Here is a 9192-nt window from a genome sequence, read left to right as displayed (position 1 = left end):
TGAGACCATCAATGATGACTGATACTGAGGAAACTGTATTTCCTGTCAGAGATGCTCAGTGATCCTCAGAGCAGAGAGGGGTATTATTCTTTATCTTTATTAAAAAATGTCAGTGTTTTTAATTCAGTTAATTAATTTAAATCCTGTTTATTGCATAAATAATTCCACACTCAAATGATTATACTTGTTGACACTTTCTGAGTTTTAATTCACATTATGGATTACAAATCTATGCTTTTTCTACTTTGTCTCTCTGTGCAGGTATTGCTGTCTTCTGAGTTCATATCAGTATGACATCAGTGGAGAAGATCACATCACCTGACCTCCTGCCTAATCTAGAGACCATCACCATGCTGCCACAGTCAACACCTCTGAAACAATCAAGGATGACTCATACTGAGGAAACTGTACTTCGTGTCAGAGTCCAGTGATCTACAGAGCAGAGAAAGGTATGATTTTTTTTATCTTTGATAAAAACAAAATACATGTCAGAGATTTGAATTTGATCAATTAATTCATTTAAATCCTGTTTATTTCATAAATAATTCCACACTCAAATGATTAAACTAGTTGGCAGTTGAGTGAGTTTTAATTCACATTATGGATGAAAAATCTATGTGTTTTTTTCTACTCAGTCTCTCTGTTCAGGTACTGCTGTCTTCCGAGTTTTTCAGTTTCCAAACTGAGATATTCAAACCTCATCACAGAGCTTGTGTCTATCTTCACCAATCTCACACTCACATGGTGTGAGATTGCTCTGGATTCTGGTTATGTGGCCTGCAGCACCTATGAGGTATTTCAATATTTTCTCATTGTATAACTTGTTTGTAGTTTTTATGCCGTAATATCAATGAAATGTTGTTTTTTTTCTGTATTTTTTTTTAAACCACCCATTCAAGCTCGTCCTGCATGCCTGCATTCCAGCTTCTTAGACTCTACACAAGTGGACAGAGTGTCAGTGTTTGACCGCTCTTATAGACACCAACTTCTGTCAACTCACTGCTACTGATCTGGCACCTCACTCCAGGAAGACAGAGGGTTGCAAGCCTGTCATCGTTTCCAGTGTGACTTTGCATTCTTGGGATAGCATCAGATTTTTCCCACAAATATTCAAAGGTAACACTTATTTTGAGCTTATTTATTAAATCAAAAGTCTTCCATTGTGTAAATTCTATTTGATATGTTTTTGTCTTCTTTTAGATTTAGATGCAGTGATTGAATGTGCTGCAGCTTTGTTAACTGTTTGGAAAACATCTGTTTGTGATGGTATTTAAAATTACGCTTTAAGGTGACAGTTTCCATGTAATTTCAGTCCTTTTTCTAAACAAAAACAATTTTTAATTAACATATTTTTAATTTATTTTTACCAGCACATCATTGGTCAAAGGTAAAAAGAGCCACATGTTACACCAAGAATGAATTTTTGACTCTGTTTGTGTCACCAGATTTAACAAACAATATCTGACCTATGAAATAAGTAATTGCACCATTTTTGGATAAATGTGCCATTATATTGTTTTGTATTTTCAATTGTTGAATAATTATGTTGTAGAACAAACCCAATCTGTTTAGCCAAACAACATAACTTGTTTGGTTAAATAGTGGATTTGTATAATTTTAGTCTATAAGCATAGCAAGCTGAATTCATACAAACACACAGCTCTAAATCTTGAATTGTAGGATGCACAATAATGATCATTTAATTATTATGGACATTTAAATCAGAATCTTTTGAACCATTACACATATTCTTTATAGAGATTACACAACCTCAAAATGCGAAAAAACAAAAGTGTTTAAGAGGATAAATAAAGACAGCTCAAAGTGTGTTTGTATGAATACTGCCTTAGTATGGGGTGTCAGTACGTACATGAGTATAGAATAGGTGTAACAGTGTTTTTCCACATCTGTGCTTAGACTGCTCTAATATATATAGATAATGGGTGAGACATATAGTTTGACCCATTAAGTCTATTTCAAAAGTTTATGAAGTTCATGAAGATCACATCCAGTGCTATGTGTTTCTGTTTATCCTTTTATGAGGTCACACAGCTGACATAAGTCAGAGTAGAACCATAATATTCATGTTAATGACTGTTTACAGCTACTTCATGATGACTTTCATCCTGGTCACAGTACTATGTGAAAAGCTGTAAGAGGTAAAGTTAACCCAAATAATATCTGATCATAAGTCACTTTCTAACATTGATTATTTTTCAATTGTTCAGCTGTGTGACTCTCCATACCTGAAATATATCACAATGTGAACTTCATTTCAACAGTATTCCTTAGTTTGGTACCACATTTATCATCAAATCAGGAAACTGTAAACTAATTGAAAAAAGAAGCTTTTGAAAATTTTAATGTGGAATTTGAATATGTTGTTTATGCTTGCCACACGGTATGGGCAAAAATCCAACAAATCAGAGAACATATTTTGTCTCTCACTTGCTATGTATAAATATATATGTATATGTATAAATTTTCTAATTAATAGCCTGTGAACATAAACATTGCAAACAAGGATATATTCACAATTCCAATGGATGCTTCAATTGTTTGTATAGATTTTAGATTAATTTGGTCAAACATCTGTTTGAAACTGTGGTTATCAGAGCGTTGATAAGAATGCCTTGAAAAGTTCATGACGGTCACATTCAGTGATATGTCTTTCTGTTTATCATTACTTTTGAGTGACACAGCTGACTTGAGTTTTGATCAGACTAGAACCATAAAGCTGTTAGTAGTAAAGTTAAACCAAGCAATAACTTATCATAAATCACTCTCTAACACGGGGCAGTTTTTTCAATTATTTATTAATTATTATTTAATTAATTTTCAATGTTATTAATTCCACAACTTTAACATTCTTTATTTTTTTCCTGTTTCTTTAAATATGTACATGTGAATGTCTGTTTTAATTCACTGCCTGTCAATGCCTTTAAAAAAAGCTTCAGGCGCCGCTCCGAGCTGGCAGCCAGTATCAGCAGCTCCAGCCTGACAGAGTCCTTTTTCCCCTTTAATATATGTTTCTTTGTTGTTTTTGTGAATCTTGTTTTTGTTTTTCTATTGTGGACTGTGGTTTTCTGTTGTGGACTGATCTCCCGCAATGGAGCTCAGAATTTTATGGAAAATCGTTTTTCTTATTGCATTTTTTACGGCATCTGTGTCCGGAGAGCGTGTGGAGATCCAGCCTTGCATTCTTTACAGCAGGGATCTGTTGTTAGCCAGCAGCTGTTAGCACTCGGCGCTTCCGCTGTTCTGCCTACCACCAAGCAAGCCAACATAGTGGATGAATTGGCAGCTATGACCCAACATTAGCTGCACACTGTAACCAGCATACTCCAAACACAGCACCCTCTGGCCCTTTTCATGAACTCGGGCAATTTAATCACATCTCCCTGTCCTCCCTGATATCACATCTGATGAAGACCCTCGGGAGGTTGTTTCTAAACCATCTGCGCCCCTTGGTGAGGTCTTTATTGGATCCGCTGCAGTTTGCTTACCAGCCTGGCTTTGGGGTGGAGTATGACATCATCTACCTCCTGCACCGAGCTCTGACTCACCTTGAGAAGCCTGGATGCACTGTGAGGATCATGTTCTTTGATTTCTCCATTGCTTTCAAAAACATCCAGCCACGACTTCTGAGGGACAAGCTGGAGCTATCGGGAGTGGACCACCACATGTCCCAGTGGATACTGGACTACCTCACAGAACGTCCACAGTATGTGAGGTCACAGGGCTGTGTCTCTGATACACTGGTTTACAGTACGGCAGCCTCACAGGGAACTATGCTGGATCTGTTTCTCTTCACCTGCTAGACTGCAGACTTCTCCATCACCTCCCCACACTGCCACCAACAGAAGTTCTCTGACAACTCTGCCATAGTCGTCATCACCACAGGTCTGTACTGAGTCCACTGTCCACTGTCTATACTGAGAGTACAGACAACTTATTGGGAATTACATGTCTACTTTTTAATGCACAAGTATGATACACAATCTGCAGTTTTCTAATTATTCTAAATATTCCTAACTATTTAAACATTTTTCAGTATCCTGCTCTGTTTGCACCCGATCTTTACTCAAATTTTAACAATGTACTGTACTCTGCTTTGGTAACTATTGTCCATGATGTAAATATGTAACAATTGTGTTTCTGTTCTGTGTACTGTTCTGCTTGTATGTGTGGGGGATTTTTGTGCTGCTGACACAACCACATTTCCCCTTGTGGGACAATTAAATGATTATTCTAATCTATTCTATTCTATTCTAATTAAAATCATATCCACCCAGAAACCTAGAGTTAATCATTTTGCCCTTCCACAATTATTTGAATTACAAATTAAAAGAGCAGGAATGTTAAAATCAATAATGAAAAGAATTTGTTGGCTAAAGGTACAAATCAAATATTGTTGATAGACCTGCCGACTTTATTATCTACAAAATTCAACATTAAGCCTTAATCTGTTCTGTTACTCTTCTTTTTAAAAAAAAACATTTTATAGCCTTCCAGTCTTCTAAAAATTAAAAACAAACACAAATATAAGATTATTATGTAGAATTTTTAATATATAAATACTTAACACTGAAAAATACTAAAACTGTTAACTATAGTACAGAACTTAACAAAATGTCATTAAAAATTATAAATACTCATAGGAAAAAAAAATTCATTCTTTTTAAGTTATAAAATACAATCTGTCACATTTTTTGAACAAAGTGAACAAAGGGACTGTACTGTGCAAATTATTCGCACTGATATTTTTGAATATGTACAATTTCCTTTCCCTTTATTTTAACAGTAACTTTGATTGCTGCCTCCTCCAGTTCCTTGTCAAAGGGACTCCACAGCTCACTTTGAATGTATAGGCTCTTTCCATCCTCCAGCAACACCTCCAGCTGGTTTGGCATGTCTGTTATGGCCACGCCAAAGATAACGACATCAGCCCTCTCCTCGACTTTAGTCTGTTGACACAGCATAGGCACACATTTAGCCCTGAAAACTTTAGGTTTTTTTTATCCAATAAGAAAAAAGAAAAGCTGTGGTCATCATGTGGTTATATATATATACATATACATATATATATATATATACATATATATATATATACATATATATATACATATACATATATATATACATATATATATACATATACATATATATATATATATATATATACATATATATATATATATATATATATACATATATATATATATATATATATAATATATATATATATATATATATATAATATATATATATATATATATATATATATATATATATAATATATATATACATATATATATACATATATATATACATATATATATACATATATATATACATATATATACATATATATATATATACATATATATATACATATATATATACATATATATATACATATATATATATATATATATATATACATATATATATATATATATATACAGGGAGTGCAGAATTATTAGGCAAGTTGAATTTTTGAGGAATAATTTTATTATTGAACAACAACCATGTTCTCAATGAACCCAAAAAACTCATTAATATCAAAGCTGAATGTTTTTGGAAGTAGTTTTTAGTTTGTTTTTAGTTTTAGCTATTTTAGGGGGATATCTGTGTGTGCAGGTGACTATTACTGTGCATAATTATTAGGCAACTTAACAAAAAACAAATATATACCCATTTCAATTATTTATTTTTACCAGTGAAACCAATATAACATCTCCACATTCACAAATATACATTTCTGACATTCAAAAACAAAACAAAAACAAATCAGCGACCAATATAGCCACCTTTCTTTGCAAGGACACTCAAAAGCCTGCCATCCATGGATTCTGTCAGTGTTTTGATCTGTTCACCATCAACATTGCGTACAGCAGCAACCACAGCCTCCCAGACACTGTTCAGAGAGGTGTACTGTTTTCCCTCCTTGTAAATCTCACATTTGATGATGGACCACAGGTTCTCAATGGGGTTCAGATCAGGTGAACAAGGAGGCCATGTCATTAGTTTTTCTTCTTTTATACCCTTTCTTGCCAGCCACACTGTGGAGTACTTGGACGTGTGTGATGGAGCATTGTCCTGCATGAAAATCATGTTTTTCTTGAAGGATGCAGACTTCTTCCTGTACCACTGCTTGAAGAAGGTGTCTTCCAGAAACTGGCAGTAGGACTGGGAGTTGAGCTTGACTCCATCCTCAACCCGAAAAGGCCCCACAAGCTCATCTTTGATGATACCAGCCCAAACCAGTACTCCACCTCCACCTTGCTGGCGTCTGAGTCGGACTGGAGCTCTGTGCCCTTTACCAATCCAGCCACGGGCCCATCCATCTGGCCCATCAAGACTCACTCTCATTTCATCAGTCCATAAAACCTTAGAAAAATCAGTCTTGAGATATTTCTTGGCCCAGTCTTGACGTTTCAGCTTGTGTGTCTTGTTCAGTGGTGGTCGTCTTTCAGCCTTTCTTACCTTGGCCATGTCTCTGAGTATTGCACACCTTGTGCTTTTGGGCACTCCAGTGATGTTGCAGCTCTGAAATATGGCCAAACTGGTGGCAAGTGGCATCTTGGCAGCTGCACGCTTGACTTTTCTCAGTTCATGGGCAGTTATTTTGCGCCTTGGTTTTTCCACACGCTTCTTGCCACCCTGTTGACTATTTTGAATGAAACGCTTGATTGTTCGATGATCACGCTTCAGAAGCTTTGCAATTTTAAGACTGCTGCATCCCTCTGCAAGATATCTCACTATTTTTGACTTTTCTGAGCCTGTCAAGTCCTTCTTTTGACCCATTTTGCCAAAGGAAAGGAAGTTGCCTAATAATTATGCACACCTGATATAGGGTGTTGATGTCATTAGACCACACCCCTTCTCATTACAGAGATGCACATCACCTAATATGCTTAATTGGTAGTAGGCTTTCGAGCCTATACAGCTTGGAGTAAGACAACATGCATGAAGAGGATGATGTGGACAAAATACTCATTTGCCTAATAATTCTGCACTATATATATATATATATGTGTGTGTGTGTGTGTGTGTGTGTGTAAGATAATATATATAATATTATGTCAAATTTGAAAACCTAGTTCTAAACATTTTTTCATTTAGCTTCTTCATACCTCAATCTTTGTCAGTGCCGTGCTTTGCAGCTGTATGCCATAAGAGGACTGGCTCTGCTTCAAGTGGGAGAGAGTGATGTGGTCTCCCACGTTGAAGTTATAAATGGCTGCCTCCCTCCAGAGGCAGACTGTCATCGTAAAGCCATCCTGAAATCACAAACATGACAGAATTAAAGATTTATTAATTAAATAACAACAACTCCAGTAAATAGGGGGGAAGCCTCATACATTCTGTAACAGCAATGTCAAATTTGTCACATTAGTTTAGCTATTTTCAATATAAAACTTAAATTTCAACATTACCTCCTTCAGCTGGATATTTTTGAGGGGAACATATTGTTTCCCCGACTTCACTTGTTTCACAGCAGAAAACTGAAAAGTAAATTGAAATTTAATGTCAGTAATAGTCAGTGTAGTCTGTGATTGGTTTTTATTTTTTCAGTCATCTGTTTAGATTATGTTATTGTTATTGTTAAGTATTCTGCACATGATCTTATCAAAAGCTGTTTTATATGTATCAGTTATTATGATGCTTTTCATCTACTGTGGTTATGAAACAGCTTGTGGAAAATCGTTCCATAAACAGTACATTTTGTAACTTAGTTGCATGTTTCAGCGACAAAAACTTCAATGAAAACGTTTCCAGTTTCAGATATACAAATTATATTTGCTATGTTTGTTTTTATCAAGTAGAGACTGTTCGCTAGAATCTAGCCTTTACAATACAATTCATGTAGACATGATGCAAATGGATTTTAAATCTGCATAAATACCAGAAAAGGTTTGAGGAAAATATATTTTTCTAAATTGTGGTTAGTAACAACATAATTAAGTGTCTGCTTGACAGCAAAAACAAAAATGATCATTTTAAGTGTAAACAATACAAGCAGTAATGAGTTATTTGAAAACCTAAAGCTATGTAAATTCTGATGCAGCCACAAATACCTACCTCCACCACCTCCCCTTGTGCTGTGATGAGCCCGCCACTGGCTGAACTCATCTGCAGAGCAGTGAGAGGAGCAGGAGGATGGAGGAGTTCATCTGCTTGTTTGTAAAGGTCTTCCTTTACATTGAGTGTGGGAGCCCTAAAAAACTGGGTTTTACTTGTAACATTAATGGAGAAAGGGGGCACTGTACCCCTGAGGTCATAGCCTCTCATTATAAAAGACCCCCCCTGCTGGACCTTTGAGGCAAATTCCTCGAAAATTGTGACCTTGGTCACACTCTCCCCATCAGTGATAGCTATGACTTTGTTTCTTTTGGTTGTAAGAGCTTTAGCGGTCTCATCTTTAAAATCCCAGCTGATGACTTTCTGCTGGTCACAGGAATTGAGAATTCTGAAATGCAGTGGGGGTGGCCGGAAGTATGGAGTGTCCGGGCGGTTGTTGAGAAGTTTTGTCAATGCCATTCTGAAAAAAAGCAACACAAAAACATTATGAAGTTAATACATTTCTGCTATATCCAATGGTCATATAATATGGTAACACCTGTAGCTTCTGTAGAGTCAAAGAAAACTCATAAACACCTTTTTGAGTTACCTGCTTGAAAATGACAGGTATGGCAAGTATTTTTCTGATTTTAAATACAATGTTGGTTTTAAAATAAAGTTAACAGTTCTGAGACTTCATTGAATAAATACAAATATTACAGCAGAGATATCTGAAACACACTGAAATCATTGTTCTATTCACAATTCACTCAATTTGGCAGTCTGTGGCTTTGAATGTGTAAACAGCAGAAATGATTCAACTTTATTTAAATGCCTAAAATGTTTGTTGTTTCATTAAATTTGTGTCCCCCACCCCCCCCCCCACACACACACACACACACATACATACACATAAGCATAAGCATAATGCACTTGCATATGATCTGTGCTATGGGTCTTTCTATTGGTCCCCCTTGTTAATCATTTGAGCCAATAGAATGACAGTAATGTACTCTGCTTTCATGTCAGTCCCACCCTCTGTAACTATGCTGAAAATGACCTTTTTTGATGAGAAATCCAGGGGATTGTGGGAGATGAAGTTATTCAGAATATGGTTTCCATTAG

The 9192-nt window shown here is 35.7% G+C and overlaps 1 long non-coding RNA gene across 1 annotated transcript; it reads left to right on the top strand.

The window, feature by feature from the left end:
• Positions 1-44: 44 nt before the first annotated feature.
• Positions 45-787, top strand: LOC102080051 (uncharacterized). Its single transcript, XR_268896.4, has 3 exons — positions 45-80; positions 262-449; positions 636-787. It is a non-coding gene; the product is annotated as an uncharacterized LOC102080051 (long non-coding RNA).
• The last annotated feature ends 8405 nt before the right edge of the window (positions 788-9192 follow it).

This window comes from Oreochromis niloticus, unplaced genomic scaffold (genome assembly GCF_001858045.2).
Source record: "Oreochromis niloticus isolate F11D_XX unplaced genomic scaffold, O_niloticus_UMD_NMBU tig00003954_pilon, whole genome shotgun sequence".
Classification (NCBI taxonomy): Eukaryota; Metazoa; Chordata; class Actinopteri; order Cichliformes; family Cichlidae; genus Oreochromis; species Oreochromis niloticus.
This window is presented reverse-complemented; position numbering and strand designations above follow the sequence as displayed.